The sequence below is a fragment of the Alosa alosa genome, chromosome 11 (assembly GCF_017589495.1).
Source record: "Alosa alosa isolate M-15738 ecotype Scorff River chromosome 11, AALO_Geno_1.1, whole genome shotgun sequence".
Lineage (NCBI taxonomy): Eukaryota > Metazoa > Chordata > Actinopteri > Clupeiformes > Clupeidae > Alosa > Alosa alosa.
The window spans coordinates 31060350-31082849 of record NC_063199.1 but is presented as its reverse complement, the minus strand read 5'-3'; the positions used below and the strand labels follow the sequence as shown (position 1 = coordinate 31082849).

General features: G+C 42.2%; 1 long non-coding RNA gene across 2 annotated transcripts in view; it reads right to left on the bottom strand.

Annotated features, from left to right (window-relative positions):
* LOC125303662 overlaps window positions 1-22500 on the bottom strand; it is a 56503-nt gene that overhangs the window by 26357 nt on the left and 7646 nt on the right. Inside the window, exons 2-3 of one of the 2 annotated variants that reach the window (XR_007195076.1) lie at window positions 5714-5776; window positions 4820-4872 (exon numbers count right to left, since the gene is read on the bottom strand). This is a non-coding gene — a long non-coding RNA (uncharacterized LOC125303662). Of the gene's footprint in view, window positions 1-4568; window positions 4873-5713; window positions 5777-22500 lie in introns of those variants that run through there. The other variant, XR_007195075.1, reaches the window with a different exon arrangement.

Genomic DNA, 22500 nt, shown 5'->3' with positions numbered 1-22500 from the left:
TTCATCCTCTCCTCTCCTCTCCACCCTTTGCCCAGTCCTGTCTGTACAGCTGCCTTCCCTGAGCTTCTCTCTCTCTCTCTCTCTCTCTCTCTTTCCTCTCAGAAAAAAACGTACCGTATCAATTGTTCAATTTGTCTTCCTTAACAACCCCTGTTGTATCTCTGCCACTTGGTCCATCTGGTCTCGGTGTATGTCCTCTACCTTCGCTTGCTTTTCCTTTCTCTCTCTCTTTCTCTCTCTCTCTCTCTCTCTCTCTCTCTCTCTCATACACACCCTCGGCATCTCTGTCTGCCTGCCTGTCTGTCTGTGTCTGTCTGTGTGTTTTGATGTTTGATGGGGGATACCCAGCTGCCTCAGTCTTGCTTGAAGGTGTGCAGGGGATAAGAGATAGGTGGGGTTTGGACTTGGTTCAGGAATTCTCTGCCCTCTCCGCTCCCTGCTCTTCTGATGTCGCCCTGAGCTCTCCTTCTGCTCTAATCCCACCCGGTCCCTCTGTTTACCCCAAACATAAGCCACAGGCTACAGAAAATGTAGAAAGAAAGAAAATAGAGACATAAAGAGAGAAAGAACAAAAAAAGAAAGAAAGAAAGAAGGAGGGAATGAGAAAGAAAGAAAGGAAAAAATAGGAAGAAAAAACTAAGTTGCTCAGTTAATTGTGCGGAGCTGTTCACTGTTGCCATGCATGGAACCTTGATTAAGATCTTTATTTAGACAAGTGGTGCAATTAGAAGACAAAGACATTTTGTCGTTCAAATCAAACGTAGTTCAAATTGTTCTGGACAAAACAAATCCGAACAGTTGGGGAGCATCTGCATCAATACCCCAGTGGACAATCCATTTATCTTCCTCTGATAGTATCCAAGGCTCACACATGGAAATGTGGAGGGGCTTGCCATCAGAGAGTTCAGTGAAGTATACACAACACACAAAATATTCCCAAATGCAAATATTTGTTCCCGCTTGCAACTAATCAAAAGTTGAACCTAAAAAATGATCAGATAGTCTTGGCTTGTGTCATTGCATAACTAGACTTTCCAGCTGCAGATTTAACGCATTTAAAACTGCTTTTACGGCCTTGACAGAACTCCTTCAGAATGCAGGGAATGCTGTCCCTGTGATTGGACCACAGCCATGCCCATTAAATCTCTTGCCTGCTGGGACTTTCTTGAGGAGCTTGTGACTTGATCTTTCAGGGAGCCAAAGGAAACTGTTGCTATCAAGGAAATAAAAAATAACCCTGTCCCAACTAACCTCATAAGGCTGCGGCCTTGACCACTGGGACAATGAGAGCTATGACTCCTAAACTACAGTACGGACACTTTCCCACCGAGCCCCACAAAGAGTGCTCCATCTCCTCTAGGACTCCCACTGGTGGGTCAGAAGAGAGCTGCATGGTGGAGTGGTTATTAAAAGGAGGGGAGGCGGTGGGCTGGGCGGGTAAATTGGACCCGTAGGGAACTAAGTGGACGCACAACAGGACTAATGGACAACTGGGCAAGTATGGCACCGCTTCTGTGGGGAACTAGACAAGCAGGGAGATGGTTAAATTGGGAATGGAGAGAGCCAGGGAACTGAGCCTTGTAGGGAACTGAGCCTTGTAGGGAACTGAGCCTTGTAGGGAACTGGCCCAATGGTGAACTGGGTACGTTGAAACCGGACAGAAAGAAGTAGAAGTCAACAGAAGTGAACTGAGCTTACAGGTGTTGTACAACTGTACAAGTACAACAACTGTAAGGAGCTAGAGGGCAATTGGAGTGGAGGGAAAGTGGTGAAGCAACCAGAGACAGAAAAGTGGTGAGGCAACCAGAGAGAGCAATGACCAATTGCAGGAGCTGGTGATCTCTTCCTGTGGGCAATCCCACAGAACCAGCACAGACGAGCACATAAACAGTCTGCTACGGATGACCAGATGAGGACAGTGAAGGTGTGAGATGGGACTGTCCCATCTAGGGTGCCGCGGCGTGCCGAGCAGCAGCGATAGACCGAGAGAGCGAGAGGGAGAGAGAACAAACATGACCTACATATGGAGCCGCAGAAGGCAAGCAGCTGCAGCGAGTCAGGGACCATTCTTCCGAGGCCCAGGGGCCCGGTGCTGGCACCCTCCCCGCGCTCTGACTCATCATCCGAGGCCGCGCCCGGCTCAAGCATACCCATCGAGTGAGGCGTGAAATTAACGAAGAAAGAAAAAAAAAACACTACAGATACGAAAAAACTGTGGACAGGAACAGTTTGTATCATCCGCGGTGTGGAATGTTCAGTGGAAAAAATCCTGTTTACACTTGAGGAAAACTTGAACTTTTTGAGTCATGCGATAACCCTGGCTCCGGACTGTACATCCCCCCTCGCAGAGACAGAGTGAGTGTCACGGCACAGTTCTAGAGAAAAAACAACAACATAAAACATATCCAGCATCTACAGTCCCAGTGTCACAGGAAGTGTATTTTACAGTTGTAGTTTACAGTTGTAGTTGTAGGCAGTTGTACGCAAGAGTGTGAATGAGAATGAGAGTGAATCTGGGGGCAGTCATTGTGCTGTGTGCTGTGTGTCCACAGTTTCCATCGAGATTCATAAAGTATCTATCTATCTGTCTGTCAGTCTGTCTGCGTTTGTTCAATGCTGCATTCACACGCACAAATGTACACACACACACACACACACACACACACACACACACACACAAATAACACAAATAAGACCCGTATATTGCCGTTTGATTGCCTTGGGGGCATGAGGCCAATTCATCTCACCTCCTCCTTGGTGGAGGTGCAGTATGTTAATGTCTGGCAGGTGGATGCTATAAATGTGTTCACCCCGTCAGGTTACATTAGGCTCTGTCTGGTCGCTGACATACCACGGGTGCACCGGAGATGAGCAGCTGCATTAGCCTGACACACATTACATTGATATACACACGGGCACACGCAATGCGCACACACACACACACACACACACACACACACACACACACACACACACACACACACACACACACACACACACACACACACACACACGCGCGCGCGCCTCGGACTTGTAACTGGAGGGTTGCTGGTTCGAACCCCGACCAGTAGGCACGGCTGAAGTGCCCTTGAGCAAGGCACCTAACCCCTCACTGCTGTTGTTGCAGGCAGCTCACTGCGCCGGGATTAGTGTGTGCTTCACCTCACTGTGAGGTCAAAAGTACAGTATTTGCCTTTCAAATGTAATGGAGTAAAAGTCACAAGTTTCCAAAAATATTAATACTCAAGTTCAGATACTCAAAAATCATACTTAAGTGCAGTAATCAAGTAAATGCAGTTACTGTCAACCCCTGGATTTCTCTACATACAATTGTAAGATTGCAAGATTAGTATCGGAACGTCACCTATAACACCTACGTATTTCTGACCTCTTACAGTATGTGTATGTCACTTCATATTAATTTCTGTACAAACCAAGACAGCGGATTCCTAAAGAAATGCAAGCACCCACACCATAAGTGTATCTAAATTAGCTATGTACCAGAAGTTAAATTTTACTGTGACTCGAAAAGCTGTACACAATGTTGTAGGGCTGCGTGTACTAATCCGCTTGGAGCTCCAGTGGAATTTTGATTTGCAACGAGAATTCTCGGTCTAACCATTGATGTTCCATGAGAAAGGTCGGAATTAGGTGACCCACCAGGCCAGCACAAACCTCCGAGCGGTTTAAACAAAATCGGATATTTCAGGCAGTAAAAGCCCCAGTAAGAACCAAACCAGATTTTGTTCAAATTTACACACCTATGGATACAGAAAAATGTAAGGATCATTTGTCAAATGTTATTTTGAAGTATTAAAAAACATCGTTGTTTTAGAATTTTCGAACAAAAGGGCATGTAATTGGTGCTGTTACGAAACATTGTTAGATTTCTCTATGAGGTGTACTGTAACAGTGTAACTATAAGATGTTAGCTTGAGAAAGACAAAAGTGCTTTAGATGTATCACACAAAGTGTGATAGCTAGCTAGTATTGCTAGTGATGGGAAAGGCTTAAAGAAAGTGTTTCATTTTGTGTGTGTGTGTGTGTGTGTGTGTGTGTGTGTGTGTGTGTGTGTGTGTGTGCAGTTTCTTGAATTGTGTGTACAGCTCTGAACAAAAGAGTCCAAGTTTTGAGAACATGTGTGAGCAGTTGTTTAAAAAGTCTCTAAGTGCCCTAGCAGCCAATCAAAGACAGACAGACAGACAGAAGTGACATGGATTACAGAGGTTTGCCGCTCAAACAACACAGGCTTAAGACTCTCTCAAGATGCTACAGTAGACCGAAAAAAGACATCAGCTCTCAAAGGCGCACTGTACATCACAGGTAAAATTCACCCGCTCATCCCTGGCCTTGACACAAACAGAATTCCAACTTTTGGAACTTTGGAACTTTTCGTCAGTTCTGTGAAGCCTGACAAAAACAGTCCATAAACAAAGAAAGGCAAAGGAAAGATCATAACTCACCTGCCAACTTCTCTACTGGAGCAAACCAGCACACAGGAGACACCTACCACCCTACCTCTCTGCATTGGTTTTATTGCAATACCTCCCTCCACACACACACACACACACACACACACACACACACACACACACACACACACACACAGTACACCTGACAAGGACACAGCAGATGAGCTAATTATGAGCTGGAGGTCATGCACAGCAGACATCACACAGTGAGAATACACAGCGGCACGAGTGATTGACAGCAGGAGATAAGGACGCATCTTGGGGTTATGTGAAGTGAGTGAGTGAGTGAGAGCAAAGAAGGGAGGGAGAGCAAGAGCTCTCCCATTGGTCACTGTTTCCAATCACACCTGCTCCCTGGCTCTCCTTTGTCCCGAGTTCCGAGACGACCAGTCCAGGCATGCTGTGCGCGGAGAAGAGCTTGCAGTTAAGATCTCAAACACACACATTCACACACACACACACACACACACACACACACACACACACACAAATACACACACACACACACACACACACATACACACAAATACACACTCACACACACACACACACACACACACACATACACACTCATACACACACACACACACACACACACACACACACAAATACACACTCACACACACACACACACACACACACACACACACACACACACACTCACACACACAAATACACCCACACACACACACACTCACACACAAAATACACCCCACACACACACACACACACACCCACCACTCACACTCCCACACCACACACACACACACACACACACACACACACACACACACACACACACACACACACACACACACAAACTCACACACACAAATGCAAACACACACACAGACACTCACACTCACACACACAAATACACACACACACACTCACACACACAAATACACACACACTTGTCTTGTCTCCACACACTTGTCTTGTCTACACACACTCCACACTCTTGTCTACACACATGTCTTGTCTCCACCGTGGGATAGTGGGAAACGTAATTTCGATCTCTTTGTATGTCTTGACATGTGAAGAAATTGACAATAAAGCAGACTTTGACTGACTTTGACTTTGACACACACACTCACTCACACTCACACACACAAATACACACATAAGACACACCTTTAGTGCAAAACAAGCTCATACACATTCACTACAGACACGCGGATGCAGACACACACACACACACACACATATACAAATACACACACACAGGGAGAGACACTCACCTCACAGAGAAGCCCTATGCTGTCTGGCATATACCGGTACATGCATTGGTCCAGTCATGTCTCCTGAAAGAAAAGATGGTGACACATATCATGACAAGAGTCTGCAGACCAAAATTCGGTCCCTTTTATTCAAAGGGTTATTATTTTTACACACACACACACACACAAACACACACACACACACACACTCATACATTACTCACATACATTACTGTATACATTCACTACCCATTCACTGCACACCTGCATGCATACACATACACTCATATCAGTACACAGAAATACACACACACACACACACACTGTTAAAATGTACGTTTCCTCTCCTTCATCAAACCCGACTACATGTTCAAGCCTCCAGTAAATACTGCAACAGTTCAATCAGCATTAACTTAAAACAGCGTGTTTAAACAGCGTGGCCCCTGAATCTCTGAAATGTCTCCAAGACAGTTATTGATAGCTTGGCGATGCTGCACTGGTGAGGATCCCTTGCCCTTAGGGCTCATGGAAAAGGGAGTAGCTGTTCAGGTAGGTGCCACCCCTTCCAAGAATGATTTAAAGGCAGTGGCAGTGTTTGGGTAGTGTCGCATCTGGTTTCTGGACAGCTTTGCTTTGGAGCTGGCCCAGAGGTGGCCCAGAGCTGGCCCAGAGGTTGGCCCTAAATCACCTCACAGAGACAGAGGTAGAAAACAAGACTATTGCTGAAAGCGATGGAGCTGCGTTGTCTTGCATGCTGGGTAACATAAGCTGTGTGGTGCATGCTGGGTAACATTAGCTGTGTGGTGCATGCTGGGTAACATAAGCTGTGTGGTTTGGTGAGAAAGACAGGGACAGAGAGAGAGAGAGAGAGAGCAAGAGAGAAGAGAGGGAGGGAGAGGGAGAAAAAGAAAGACAGAATTTCCCCTGGGGATATATATAAAGTATCTATCTATCTCTATCTAGAAACAGAGAGAGAGTGAGGGAGGGAAAGAGAGGGGAAATAAGACACAGACAGAGAAAGAGTGAGTGAGTGATAGAGAAGAAAGAAAGAAAAACAGAAAAGGTGTGAGAGATAGAGGCAGATAGAGAGAGAGAGCATGTTGAAGCCAGACTGGCATGTTGAAGGACACATCTGTGGCACAGAGGGGGAAAGCCAGACAGCTCTGATGAATTCAAGTGGATGCTGGGCACGGTTATCTTCAAAGGCCATCAGACCAACATGCATTTAATGTGCTTTTAATCCACAATTGAATGCCTTCAGATCCCTGGTCTTCCTCAGCATGGATGGATATAGACACATGCTGTTCCACAAGAGTTGACTCAAAGCCGTTGCATTGTTGCTGTCTGGTGGATGACTCATGTGTGTCTGGGCAAGCTGAGAGAGCGACAAGAGAACCGACAGGAGAGAGACAATGATAGTGGACGTCTAGAATGTCCAGAGCATGCTGGGGGCTCCTGGCGGCTGGATCGAGATCACTGGCAATGCTCACTCCACCATGTGAGATGGAATGAAGTGTTGCTGTGGGGGTCACCTGAAAGATCAAGGTGCTACTAAAGCATGACAACTGAACATGAAAACTAATATGACAAACTGAACACCTGATTTTGAGATATGGTTTTTAAACAAAGTGTTGATATGGATAGTGTGAGTCTTCTGTAATGCTGTAAGGCAGCTGTGGTCCTTCACTGAGCTCAATCCTGGAGGATCCACAGTAGAAGTTATAATGGAAACAGTCGTTCCTTTGCAGAAAGCGACAGCACCAGTATACTCACTTCTGTATCCCAATTATGCTGATTGCTTGCTGAAAGGTGTAATTAAGTTCAGTTTCACCCCCCAAAGGCTATGCATCTTTATTTAATCTGTCAATCTGGAAAATGTATCTCATTAATAGTCTACCATTCATTTTGTTCAGGCGTGTGACAGTGGGCATAGCACCCGGCTGATCCCAGCGGATAGGGACACGCATTAGCTTCTGTATCCCTGCAATTTGCTCACATTGCATGAATTTTGCATTTGCTCACAACATGAAGTCATTGCAAACTCATTAACAAGACTGAATAGACTAGTCTGAAGAAGTAAATGCAAATAAGCCTCCTGAGGGACAAAAACAAATCCCCCACAATGAATAAAAACAAGAAAGACACATTTTTTTTCTTCTGTCTGAGGGACCCGCAAAAACTGATTATTATATGAATGTCTCACGCCTGCTCTCCTTTGGCCTCCCGCAAGGACATATTGTTCTCAGAACAACATAACATGCTGCTATCAATTTGTTCAGAACCCCCCCCCCCCTCGACCCCTTGGGAAATCCTGGGAGACACCGATTAAGGGTCTTAATGTTCATCCCTGCTGACAGGGCAACGCAGTAGTGGCATTTCTGGGGTGTCGTTGAGGGAGTGAAAGACTGCGCTGGAGTGTTGGTTGGTAGCAGGGCTTTGTGTCATCAGCGATGCAGCTGCTAGGACCCCGACCAGATGAGACGGAGAAAAACAGATAAATCAGAGAGAAAGAGAGAGAGAAAGAGAGAGAGCTTGATGAATCACATCTCTCATCCATCAGACATGGAGGAAAGAACAATAGATGCAGAAAGGGGAGATCCTAGTCAGCTTCCATTTAAAAAGGAACCCTTGGAGCTGGGTTAAACTGTCCCACATGACTACTGTGTGTGTGTGTGTGTGTGTATGTGTGTACAGTATGTGAGTGTTTGTGTGTGTGTGTGTGTATGTGAGTGTGTGTGTATGTGAGTGTTTGTGTGTGTGTGTGTGTATGTGTGTTTGTGTGTGTGTGTGTGTATGTGTGTGTGTGTGTGTGTTGTGTGTGTGTATGTGTGTGTGTGTGTGTACAGTATGTGTGTGTGTGTGTGTATGTGTGTGTGTGTGTGTGTGTGTGTGTACAGTATGTGTGTGTGTGTGTGTGTGTGTGTGTGTGTGTGTGTGTGTGTGTGTGTGTGTGTGTGTGTGTGTGTGTGTGTGTGTGTGTGTGTGTGTGTGTGTGTGTGTGTGTGTGTGTGTGTGTGAGTGTGTGTGTATGTGAGTGTGTATGTGTGTGTGTGTGTGTGTGTGTGTGTGTGTGTGTGTAGTATGTGTGTGTGTGTGTGTGTGTGTGTGTGTACAGTATGTGTGTGTGTGTGTGTGTGTGTGTGTGTGTGTGTGTGTGTGTGTGTGTGTGTGTGTGTGTGTGTGTGTGTGTGTACAGTATGTGAGTGTGTGTGTACAGTATGTGGCGTGTGTGTGTGTGTGTGTGTGTGTGTGTGTGTATGTGTGTGTGTGTGTGTGTGTGTGTGTGTGTGCAGTATGTGAGTGTGTGTGTGTACAGTATGTGAGTGTGTGTACAGTATGTGTGTGTGTGTGTGTGTGTGTGTGTACAGTATGTGAGTGTGTGTGTGTACAGTATGTGTGTGTGTACAGTGTGTGTGTGTGTGTGTGTGTGTGTGTGTGTGTGTGTATGCATGCGTGTGTGTTTCTGTTTCCCTTGTTCCCTGATGTTTAAAGCAGGCTCGAGAAGAGAAGCTGCACGGCTGAGAAAATGGCCGCCAGTGAGCAGGAAGTGACATGGGGGAAAGACTCCATTAAGAGCCATTAAACGAGAGAGGAGTCATGCCCAATGTAGTCATCTAGCGGATGGACCAGGGAAGAGAGACAGGTGCTCTTGGTCAGTGGTGGAGGAAGTACTAAAACTCAGTACTTAAGTAAAAGTATAAATACACAGAGAAATATTTACTTTAGTAAAAGTAAAAGTACCACAATGATAACCCTACTTAAGTAAAAGTAAAAGTACCTGCTTTTAAATGTACTTTAAGTATTAAAAGTAAAAGTATTTGCATAATGATTTATTCTCTTAATATCTATATTCTAAAAGGAAAAATCAGTATGGGCTGTGGCATTTTAATTATAGTTTTAGGTTATACTTTCGACTAGATAGTTTAAGTTAATGCAATTGTGCTTACCATCCAAGTGCCCAGTTTACATTCTGACCTACAATTCTAGAGACTGTAATTCTGGTTATCTACTAGGGTGATCTGCTGAGTAATATCATTCAACCAAAACCACGACAGCCTGAAGTTTAGGGGGTAGACAAAGGGAAACGTCGAGGGTGGATCGTAATGCCAATTATGCTGATTGAACAGAAAAGTTGCTGAGAAAGGTGTCTTTATGATTAAGTTCAGTTTCACTTGAGCAGACGCATAGACATTGAATGGCGCTCACGTTACTACCCCAATTGTAGGCTATGCATCTTTATTTAATCACACACAATTAAGGAATATTTCCCTAATCTGGAAAATGTTAAGTTTTTCCGGCCACGGATCATTAATAGTCTACCATTCATTTGTGCATAAATGATCAGGCGTGTGACAGAAGCATGGAGCATAGCCTGTAACCAGCTGATCAGCGGATAGCAATCTCATCGGAGAGGAGGCCCTAACGCTGCAGATAACAGACAAAGAAAGGCACAGCACACAGTTGCATGTACAGTGTAGCCATGGGTCTGGTGAATATAGCCTACCGAATGCAGATGGCTACAAGCTCACGCTTTGCCTGGTCTAGACTAGAAGCTTATGTTTCTAAGAATGCACGTAGGCGCTCAGAATCTTTGGTAGCAACCCCGGTAAAACAAATGTGTTTGTCAGAGAGAAAAAAAAAACAACGATGGTGTTGTAGAAATGTAGCCCGAGTAAAAGTACAGATAATTGCTGTAAAATGTAGCGAAGTAAAAGTCAAAGTATGCACTATAAATTTTACTTAAGTAAAGTACAAATAAGTGGAAAATTTACTTAAGTACAGTAACGAAGTATTTGTACTTCGTTACATTCCACCACTGCTCTTGGTTAGTGGTCCACATCAGAAAGAGACTTCTATATATATATATATATAAGTATATATACTCTTTTGATCGCGTGAGGGAAATTTGGTCTCTGCATTTATCCCAATCCATGAATTAGTGAAACACACTCAGCACACAGTGAACACACAGCAAGGTGAAGGACACACTAATCCCAGCGCAGTGAGCTGCCTGCTACAGCGCTCAGGGAGTAGTGAGGGGTTAGGTGCCTTGCTCAAGGGCACTTCAGCCGTGCCTACTGGTCAGGGTTCGAACCGGCAACCCTCCGGTTAAGAGTCCGAAGCGCTAACCAGTAGGCCACGGCTGCCCTCTGGATGTGAGGCAAGACTGGCCTCCTTCTCTCGAGGAACGGAGTGGAACTCAGACGATGAGATGACTGCCCGGCCAGCTGTTCAACATCTGCACCCAAGGCGTCAGCTTGTGTAATTATCTGAAACAATGCCGACTGGCGTGTTTGGTAAGCACGCGGGACCACAGAGCACTGGCGTCTGTTCACAAGATCAGCATTTTCTTGTTGCCATGGCAGCCAGGTTTCAGACAATTCTGGCTCCTGTTACTGAGTCATGTCAAGGATTTCAGAAACTGAACACTTATTGTTGAGATATGTTTTTTTAACGAAATGTTGATATGAGTGGACAGACAGCTGTGGTCCATATCTGAGCTTAATCCTGGAGAAGCCTGACTATTGTGCAAAAACTCTCAACAGCATTATTATGACAAACATATGCTTAAAATTAAATGTACTGGTACTTAAATATTTTAGATAACAATTATTACAGTGGTAAGCTGCATGATCACTCACAATACAATGTAATTTCACTCAAAGCAAGGCAAATTAATTTATGCAGCACGATTTATACACATTGAAAGCTACACAGAGAGCCTTCACAGGCAGGGGCGTAGCACAAGATCCTGGGCCCTATGCATAGGCAGTCCTGATGGGCCCCCATAATAAATATAATAAAATATATTCCAGACTTTTCAAGGGCCCTTCCTCCCCTTGGGGGCCTAGTAATCAGTACTGGTTTTACCCCCAGTCCCACGCCCCTGCTCACAGGTGTCTGCTAAGTCATTCTTAAAAAACATTGAGGAAGTTACTCAGAGGGCCTTGAGAAGTGTCTGTTAAGTGTAAATAATGAATTAAAACCTGCTTATATGAATCTTGACACCTGAAACAAATCACTTACTGTATCAGGGGTCAGAGGTCAGATTGTGAAACTAGTCACTCTTCACCTTCCCGGTAATTCCTTGGTTTATATTCCGGTGAGTGATCTCGGCCGGGTGCAATCAATCCGTGGAAACAGCCGTGTTCAATCATACTAACATTCCAACAGCAGAGGCTGTTGCTGAAGCATTAGTGGAAGAGGCAGCCCTCATGTTCAGCCCTTCTCATGTGAAGACATTATCGGATAAAGACATGCAAATCTACCTGCACAAGTCCACTGAGAAAGGCCACTGAATAAGGCAAACCTGTACAATTTATCTAGTTATCATGGCCCTGACGGTCACTCATGGTCTATCTCGCAGTCTCAGCATGGATCTCAGGTTGTCTCTCTGACATCCACTTGGAAGAAAGAACATCACCACCATAAACCTCCCTAAGACCGAACCACCCAAACAATCACAATACATGAACTCATCAACATCAAAATGGACCCTTTCCCTCTTGCTCCTACCAAGGTTGCAAAAAACTTTGGTGTCATACTGTAATTGATGAGCAGCTAACTTTCTCTGACCTTGTCACCTGTGTCGACCAGTCTTGCCGTTTCACACTATTGTTACGACCCTGTGCTCCTTCAGGCCTTCTCCTGTCAGTGCACGGGCAGGGCTGGGCCTGGTTGGGCTAATGCCCTCATTGATTACACCTATGGTTAGGGTGGGGCTATATAAGGGGTTTCCTATCTCTCTCATAGGAACTTTTCTTCCTTCTTGCAGGCACTCACTTTGATTCTCTTACACTTGCACTTTGCTCTCTCCCCTCATTTCTAACTCTACCTCTCTTTCTCTTTCTTTGTCTTTAGGCCTACTTCACTAGCTTCACATACTGACCCTCTTTGCATCCATACACGCATACACTCATACACGCACACCACCACTCCATACACTCATACACGCACACCACCACTCCATACACTCATACACACACTCATACACTCATACACACACACCACCACTCCCCTTCATTTCCCCTAGACATTTTGCTATTGGTAACCTTGTGCTTTACTTTAATAAATTAATATATTTGGTTTGAACCTTGTTGTCCGTGTCCCTCTTTATGTTTCGGTCCGTGTCCCTCTTTATGTTTCGGTCTGGGAACGAGCTGGCCGTAACACTATTCAGAATAAGAAAAAAATCAGGTTGCACCTAACCCAACCCTCTACCAAGCTCTTTTGTCTTTTATTACTTTTTTTACTACTTTTGCCTTTGTTTTTGCTTACTAATTATTCTTTATTTTTAAATGATTTTACCTTGTGTTTTATGTTTTCTTTTTATTATGATCTTTACCTTTTAACTATTCTTTGACTATATTGCCCTTCTATGCTTTTATTTGTTATTATCGTTTGGTTTTGTTTATGTAAAGCACATTGAATGACCTCTGTGTATGAAATGTGCTATATAAATAAACTTGACTTGACTTGACTTGACTTGACTTGACTTGGTACAGACCATGGTTATCTCTCGCCTTGACTACTGCAACACCTTCCTCACAGGGCTTCCAGCTTGTGCGGTGAACGACTACAGACAGTCCAGAATGAGGTGGTGCGTCTTCAATCATCTGAAAAGGTTACACATTACCCCACTGTTCATTGAGCTCCACTGGCTACCCTTAGCAGCCTGTGTCAAATTCAAGTCATTAATGCTTGCTTTTTACAATTAATGCACAAATTTCAATCACAATTTTGACTTACCACGATCAAATTAACGTGAACGTGCGATATTTAAAATGTATCCTCCGTCCATAGAACATCCATATCAACGCTTTTTTTACAAAGTTAATGTAGCGTTCTGTAAACCACTGTCTAATCATGTGCCTGTATGAGCAAATCAGAACTGTTCCCTGCACTGCACAGCTTTAAGTTTCTTGGATGCAAGAGCCTGGGGGGGTGTTGTACCTCTGCACACAACTGGCTAGACCTAACCAATCAAAGCAATTAATCCTGAACCAAAACATCCCTCTTCTCACTGTTTTAGTTTTGTTTAGCTTTTGATCGTTTTTTTAAGTTATTGTACTGTCAATGGGCTATCTTGTGCAAACAAAATCAACCGAAGCACGCTGAGGTGGCATGATAAACTAGGCACCATTGCTCATCTATCCATCATTGAATAAAGTCTGCCCATAAAATTTCATTGGTGCGAACTGCTCTGGTTCTGGCATAGTTGCTTCTCAATGGAACAAATCCAGACCGAATTTCCCGACCTCAAATTTTGTGGGAGGGGTTAAAATTCAAGCTGGCTTCCAGGCTAGAGTAACGAGGGACAAAATGACACAACAGATAGCAGTCGGTCATTAGGCTACAAATCTTAACAACAAAAAACGGCTGAGAGAGCAGAGGGCGAGGTGCTTGTTTGGGTGGATGACAAATAAGCCGAAAAAAAGGAATTTAAAAAAAACTTCAAATATCATCCCTAAAAGTGTTTATATGTGTTGCTGTATCTCTAAACTTGACTAATATACATTTTTTTCAAAAAAAAAAATGAAATATATATTTATATGTCAATTTGTCATGTTAGTGCCTAAAATTGTCATATGGTGTGACATGAAAATAATTTGAAATAAAATGAAAATTAGATACTTTTTTCTACTTTAATTTATGTCACTGTACATTTTAATCACGTTTGCTTTGATTTGCAACATTTCCTTGTGAATATTTAGAAGAAAAACCTAAAATTTAACAAGTTATTTTGTCAAGGTGGAGAATGCTCCTAACTGTAACCAGATATTTTAGCTTAATTCTGATATTTCTTGTAAGAACTCACTCAAAATTCTTGAGGTTCTTGCAGATACCATTTCCTTTGTGTGCTATTGATGTTTTAATGATTTTCAATTATAAAGTCTTTTTGTGACATTATTTAATGTCACACCAAATGACATATGGTGTCATACATATGATGAACTGCACCACTCCACCATGTGTCAGAGCAAAACAGGGTTTTTAATGACAATAAAATCATTAACAATGAATTTTGAAGTCACTCTATGAATGGTGTATCGTGTAACAGCAAAATAGATGAAAGTTTAGTATTTATTTTTTTAAACTTAACATAACATAAAAGAAAAAGTATGAGAAATATGAATTGTACAGATACATTTTTCCAATTATCACAGATTTAACAAAAAACATATAATATCTGAATTTAAAACATGTTTTTTACAAGAACTTTTATTTAAAAATGCAATTTGGTCATATGGTGTGACAGAAATGTCATATAGTGTGACTTGAAAAAAGCTGTCACACCATATGATGCAGCGTCACACTATATGACATTTTGACAGTTAAGCTAATTTTCTAGACAGTTAAATACAGCTAACTATTATTTAGCATGCAACTGCCCACATGGCAGCAGTGCTTTTAAAATTCATGAAGAATATTTGTGGAAAATAGCTACTTTTTTTAGGCAAATGATGTCACACCATAAGACACTCAAATTTGGCCACGATTGATGATGTCCAATTCAAAGCTTTTTATATATAAATCTAAAAGCAGAACTCACCCTCTTGACCATGCCAATTACTCCTGACGTTCTATTGTTACTTCCTGATTAAGCAGGGTCCTCTTAACAATAATAATGTCAAATGAATGCCCAGTCAAAATATACAATATAGTGTCACGCCATATGACAACCATTTTATGGACAAAATATATTTGATTATAACTTAGTTGGACAGCATGCATAAACATCAAAACTTTCTGTGGTTGTAAAAACATCAATTATTTTATATGCATGGTAAAACTTTAAAGTAATTATACTTTTTTATGGATATACACTCTTTTTAGGAAGTTCGCACATGGTGGACAGTCACACCATATGACATTTTTTTATGTTTGGATGATTATTTTAAGTCAAAAGTGAAATACAAATCCAATAAATTTAATATGACAGAACTTGAACCTACCAGACCTACAACATTTCCATATCAATTCTTAACAATTGCCATTTTTTATAAGTGTGTGACACATGGACAGTCTGAATTCTGCTATTTGTCATCTACCCGTTTGCATTTCAACAGACAATGGACTATAGGCTCCAGTGCTTTGGCCACAGAATCTATCTAGCAATAGGTGAGTAACAGTATGTTTTAAAAATGTAATTTATTTTACATTAATTAAAAAAATAAAAAAATAAAAAATAAATAAATACAGCATAACTTTCATTCTTACTCATTAAAATGAGCATGATGACTGACGAGATAAATTCTTATGATGTAGTTTAAATAAACCAATGTTGTCATACAGTTAACAGGCATGCTTTGTAGCACATAAATTCAATATCAAGTGTGTTCCCTATATGTGTGTCTATCTATTTAACCAACAGCAGAAAATAACAGAATATCCAAACGTTTTCAGTAGGGTAGCCCATTGTTGCAGAAATCACATATAAGAAGGTATCCCTTCGATTTCTGTTCATTTTCGCATATTCCAACATAAGGAAGCAGCATGAGACTCCCGTCAAAATCGTCATGAGGAGATTCCTCCCAAATGGCCCTATCACGTCTTTGAACTGACGTCATGAGGGCGTGTTTCAGCTCGTGCAGATCGTGGAAGGCAACTGCAAGATCTGTCTGCAGGCTAAGACTCCCGCGATATTTTAAGGTCATGTGACATGGTGACATGGTGGTAAGTCCCTCCCCGGCTGACAGAAGTCGGACAGGATTTCTAACCAGTAAGCATTGCGTCCATCCCAGTATGCATTGTGTTCAACCCAGCATGCATCACATCAAGTCAGATCTGCACAGATCTGCATGAAGACGAACAAGCCTAATGATCGCACGAGTCCTGGAGCAGCAGAGGGCGGTTTCTCAGGTCTTGTCCAATGACAGAAAGGCCAGACACCTTAGCCCCACCTGGCAGGACACAGAGGTCTTTGAGGCCATCAACATATCCCTGCACTCTCTAATGGAATTTATAAGTATAAGTATATATACTCTTTTGATCCCGTGAGGGAAATTTGGTCTCTGCATTTATCCCAATCCGTGAATTAGTGACTCACTAAGCACTCAGTGAACACACAGTGAGGTGAAGCACACACTAATCCCGGCGCAGTGAGCTGCCTGCAACAACAGCGGCGTTTGGGGAGCAATGAGGGGTTAGGTGCCTTGCTCAAGGGCACTTCAGCCGTGCCTACTAGTCGGAGTTCGAACCGGCAACCTGCCCCCCAAATGTGGTCAAAACTGATGTGCTTTCCAGTGAAAAGTATGTCAGTGTTTCCTTTGTGAAGCCAGTCCTGCACCTTTTCAGATCCTCCATCTTGAAAGTGAAGGACGATGAGACAGACCTAACCTGCATTGTCTCCATCAAGACAAAAATCCTGAGCTATCTGGATGATACAATCATACAGTACCTACAATCAGGTAACCTAGACAGTGTGAGTAGGACCCCTCTTGACTGGTGGAGAGAACCCCAGAGACTCTTACCACGTCTCTCAAAACTGGCTAAAAAGATAGTATTAATACTAATGTATCAGTTCTCCCTCTGAGAGGGTGTTCAGCACAGGTGGGAATGTGGCGACCTGCCTTCGCTCATCCTTCAAGACAGACAATGTTGACAGGCTGGTGTTTCTTTCCAAAAACTTGTAAACACTATGGCAATAATTCTTTTCTGCCTTGACTCTCGTTTGGTTACATTCTGTTATGGCATATTTGTTTTTTATTGAAGTTTTATTCACATCCATTTTGCAGGTACTGTACAATGAAAGAGTTTATATTTTGCTTCCAGGAGATGAGGCCTGGTGAAACAAACCCTTATTTGTCTGCAAAGTTGTATTATTTAATTGTAGCACAATGTAAAATGGAAAATAGTGTGGTACATTTTTTAAATTATTTTATTTATTTTTATTTATTCTTTAAGGAGATGCACTGAATTTTGGTGAATAAAATGGGCAATTATATTTTGATGCAAATATTTGTACATTAACAGGAATGTAGCACAATATGTATGCATATGTATGGAAGCAGTTATACTTATATGACAATACTTTTTTGTCTTTGTTAAAATCAACACATAATCCTGATCTCAATATTGATCAAAATAATCGTGACTATCCTTTTGGCCATAATCGTGCAGCCCAACTTGCTGACAAGGAGATGGCTGGGTCTGCTGCCACCTACATAAAAGCCCTCATAAAGGCTTATGTAACTCCTTGGTCCGCTGTGGTCATCCAAGGAATATTGGGTAACACTTGGGGTCTACACAAGGGTGACATGTAACCGTCATAAGAATGTCATGACACATGTCATGCACATTAATGACATAGTATTGATGTTTATGACAAGTTGACATTGTTTGGGTGTCATCATTATAACAACTTGACATTAGGCAAGATGACATTATTTGAGAGTGTCTCTGTCATGACAACTTGACATTAGCCAAGTAAGAAATGCAAAATTGACATATAACTGTGTTTGGCCTGACTCATCTTCTAGGTTCGTGAAGTGGTGGGCCGGAATAATTGATTGACATGACACCATTATAATTGTGTCATGAATACTTTCCTTGGCATGATATTGTCATGACAACTTGACATAACTGTGTTTGGCCTGACTTATCTTCTAGGTTTATGAAGTGATGCGCCTGAACAATTGGCTGTCATGACACCATTATAAATTAATAATAATAATAATAATAATAATAATAATAATAATAATAATAAGCTTTATTTGTTTAGCACCTTTCATACACAGAATGCAGCTCAAAGTTTACATTTAAAGCATGTAACACAATAATAGTCAGTCAGTCATTATCAATCACTTTTCTTCATTGCTGGGGCCGTTTATGATCCACTCAGCAACATATCAAAAATATAGAAAAATAATATGTCATAAGACTGGCAGCCTTAACCCTTTACCCCCCATAAGCACGCCATATGGCAACTGTGGCAAGGAAAAACTCCCATATTCCAGGAAGAAACCTTGAGTAGAACCTGACTTAATAGGGGGAGCCCATCTGCTTCTGGCTGGCTGCGTAGGCTATGTAGTGAATGTATAGATTAAAAATAAGAATAAGCTACTACAGTTCATGAATATGAGTTATATTTCCAGATCTGCTAAAATGTATCGAGAGAGTAATTGAATTGAATTGTTGCCCTGCTATGCAGGTTGTTTTTTTGTTTGGATGCATGATTTGAGAGAGTGTTCCATTGGACAAATTCGCCATTGGACACGGAAGGCAAAAGAGCAGGAGGCGCGAATGATAATCTTGCCTGCGACATGAACTGCTTCTACTCAATATTTCTTCATTTCATCAGAGCCTACAGATAAAAGCGAGATCTCACCACTTAAAAAAAAAACATACTACCGGGTAAATGGACTTTGGTTTATTATTTTGGGGTTATTTTATCAGAGCTCTGAGGTCATTTTACTTTATATTTTTCTCAACTTGTGATATTTGATGTTTAATAAATGCCGGCTATATGTTCTGGGTAAACTATTTTGGTACTTTCATTTGTCTACTTCTATTGTGAAAAGTTCCTTAGAAAGGCAGCACTTCACTCTACATTAAAATAACTGCCCCTTACACAGACAAATATGGCATCTCAGGGGGAATCGAACCCCTCAGTCCCTCAAAACACACCATAAAATGATTGAATGGTACTACTGGTTAGAAATCCATCATCGTAATGGTGTGTTGGGTAGACTCGTGCATGATTTGAAAAAGCTGCAGAAATGATGGCAATGAAATGGTGCTTAAAGACTAGTATGTGAATAGTTGAATGCATGTTCCACATGCACAGTTAGGTTAGCTGGCATGGTAACATGTCCATGTATTATGGTTTTGCAAAATGCATTGCTGAAATAAACTCTTAAGTCATGACTGAGTATGGTATTTGTTGTCATTATAGTTGAAATTAGACTCAATGTTCCAGAAATGTAAAATGTACAGAAATAGGACCTACATGATAGTGTAATGACACTTAATGACACCTTCACGAAACATCTCAGATGGTTCACTGGACTTTAGGTCAAAGGTAAGTATTCATGACACTGTCAGAAAACTATTTTGGTGTGTAATAGTTATTTGTGACAGCTTAATGACAAGTAAAAACTGTACCACTGTAGTTGAGGTCAAGAAAAGTATTCATGACCAATTTATAATGGTGTCATGACAGCCAATTGTTCAGGCCCATCACTTCGCAAACCTAGAAGATAAGTCAGGCCAAACACAGTTATATGAACTTGTTCATGTAATAATTAAACAATTATGTCAAGTTGTCATGACAATTCATGACACTGTCAGGAAACTATTTTGGTGTGTAATAGTTCTTTGTGACAGCTTAATGACAAGTCAAAACTGTACCACTGTAGTTGAGGTCAAGGAAAGTATTCATGACACAATTATAATGGTGTCATGACAGTCAATTGTTCAGGCCCTTCACTTTACAAACCTAGAAGATAAGTCAGGCCAAACACAGTTGTCATGACAATATCATGCCAAACACCTGCATTTCTTTCTTGGCTATGTCAAGTCGTCATGACTATTGTAAACGGGCTACATTTTCTAGGCTAATGTCAAGTTGTCATGACAAAGACCCGTCAAATAATGTCATCTTGGCTAATGTCAAGTTGTCATAATGATGACACCCAAACAATGTCAACTTGACATTCCAAAAACCGAATGACACATTATGACAACAGTCATAAACATCAATAATGTGTCATTAATGTAAATGACATGTGTCATGTCATTCTTATGACGGTTACATGTCACCCTTATGTAGACCCCTTCAAATAAAGTGTTACCGAATATTGTCTGTCACTGCCATCCTTGCACACTAGAGTGCGGATCGGGCCGCAAATTTCTGTCCGAACCCGGCCCGCGTCCGACAGAGTTGCGTCCGAACCTGACCCGAACCCGACAGGCATTTTCATTTTTATGTCCGAACCCAACCCGAGCCCGACGCAGATGATGCCTCAGTTATTCCCATGCTAGTGATTAAACGTTCACGTTTGTGGATAGCCTGTCTTTTTAGCCCATTAAACGGAACACACAACAAATTGTCTACAGAATCAGATGAGCGCACGCGACGCAGGTCACACACAGCACATTAACACAAGAGGCCCAAGCAAGCATAGCCTAAATAGAATTCTTGTCTTACCATTGACGAAAAAGTCTTAAAATGAACTGCAACAGTCGTTGAAACTACAGTGCCTCTGTCACTGATCCATATGCAGCATCGACGTTAATTGGGGCAACTCAAGTAAATCCTCATCCAGTTGAACGAGACGACCTTATAGCCTACCGGTAGCTTGTCTTTACCACAGTATGCAACGCAAATAATCTTAAAATCTCCTGATAGGCTAACAACTTTTTAGCGTCACCCAAGACTGTGCTTATGTGTATATGTGCGATGTGCATAACCTTTGTTTATGTAGTCGTGAGACGTGACAACGCGTGTGCATTTCAGGCTGCATGCTTGAAATGCGTTGTCACGATAAACAAATCTTGCACACAGGAAGAAAGCTAGTGTATTAGGTCTTTTTTACATTTTTCTTTATTCTCAAAAAACAAATGTTTCCATCATGTAAAGCAGACCTGTTGGTTACCCAACATAATAAGGAATTTAAATGTAAAGCTTCCAATGCATGTCGCCCCCATATGTGTCCGAACCCGAACCGAACCCGACTACAATTTCTAAATAATTGTCCGAACCCCACCCCACCCGACCCGTCGGGTCCCGGGCTCGGGTCGGGTAGCCACACTCTATTGCACACACAGCAATCCAGACTATATGGTAGTAGGCCCCCAATGGTGGAACGCAGGGGCGCTGTGTGTGGTGAGGTTAGGTTAGGTTAGGATTCTAAGGGCCCAGCACTGACAGGGGGGCCCCAGCGAGCACCCCTATTAATACTATATCGGAATAAGAATTATTGTCTGTTATAGGGCCCAAATTATCTAGCAGCGCCCCTGGTGGAACGACCTGTCAAGTGCCACCTGAGCAGGGGTCGCCACTCTCTATCTTCAAGAAGATCTGGAAGACCCAACTCTTCTTCTAGCATTTTCTCCTTTTACTAAAACATCTGCACTCTCATCCTCTAGTAATAGTACTGATTGGTGCAGTGTTAATTACTAGTAATTGTACTGATTGGTGCAGTGTTAATTACTAGTAATAGTGCTGATTGGTGCAGTGTTAATTACTAGTAATAGTACTGATTGGTGCAGTAATAGTACTGATTGGTGCAGTGTTAATTACTAGTAATAGTACTGATTGGTGCAGTGTCAATTACTAGTAATAGTGCTGATTGGTGCAGTGTTAATTACTAGACTTAAGGTCTCCTCTGGACTGCAGCTTGGATCCTATTCCTCATTTTTGTGAGTCACTTTGGATAAAAGTGTCTGCTAAATGAATACATGTAAATGTAGATGTGTCATTCAAAGTCCTATACAAATGAGCATAAGAACATAGAAAAAAAATGCTGTAAATATGCTGTGAGTATAAAAGTAAGTCTTGTTTTATAACAGACTGTTTGACTCCGAACATAAAACATTCAGATGTGTCCAGGTGTGGACACAGACACAGACTGACCCCATCACTCCTCACAAGGACTGTCATCCCTTGTTTTCATGTCTCTACCTGTGGTGGCAGGGTGTGTGTGTGGGAAGTGGGGGTGTGTGTTGTGGAGGGGGGAGGATGGGACGGAAGGGACAAGGAGACTAAATGTAGATCCCTCGTGCCAGGGCCACAGGGAGACAGAGCTAGGGACCACAGACTAAGGCACCATGCAATTATCCAAAACAAGAGAGCCAGGCCAACC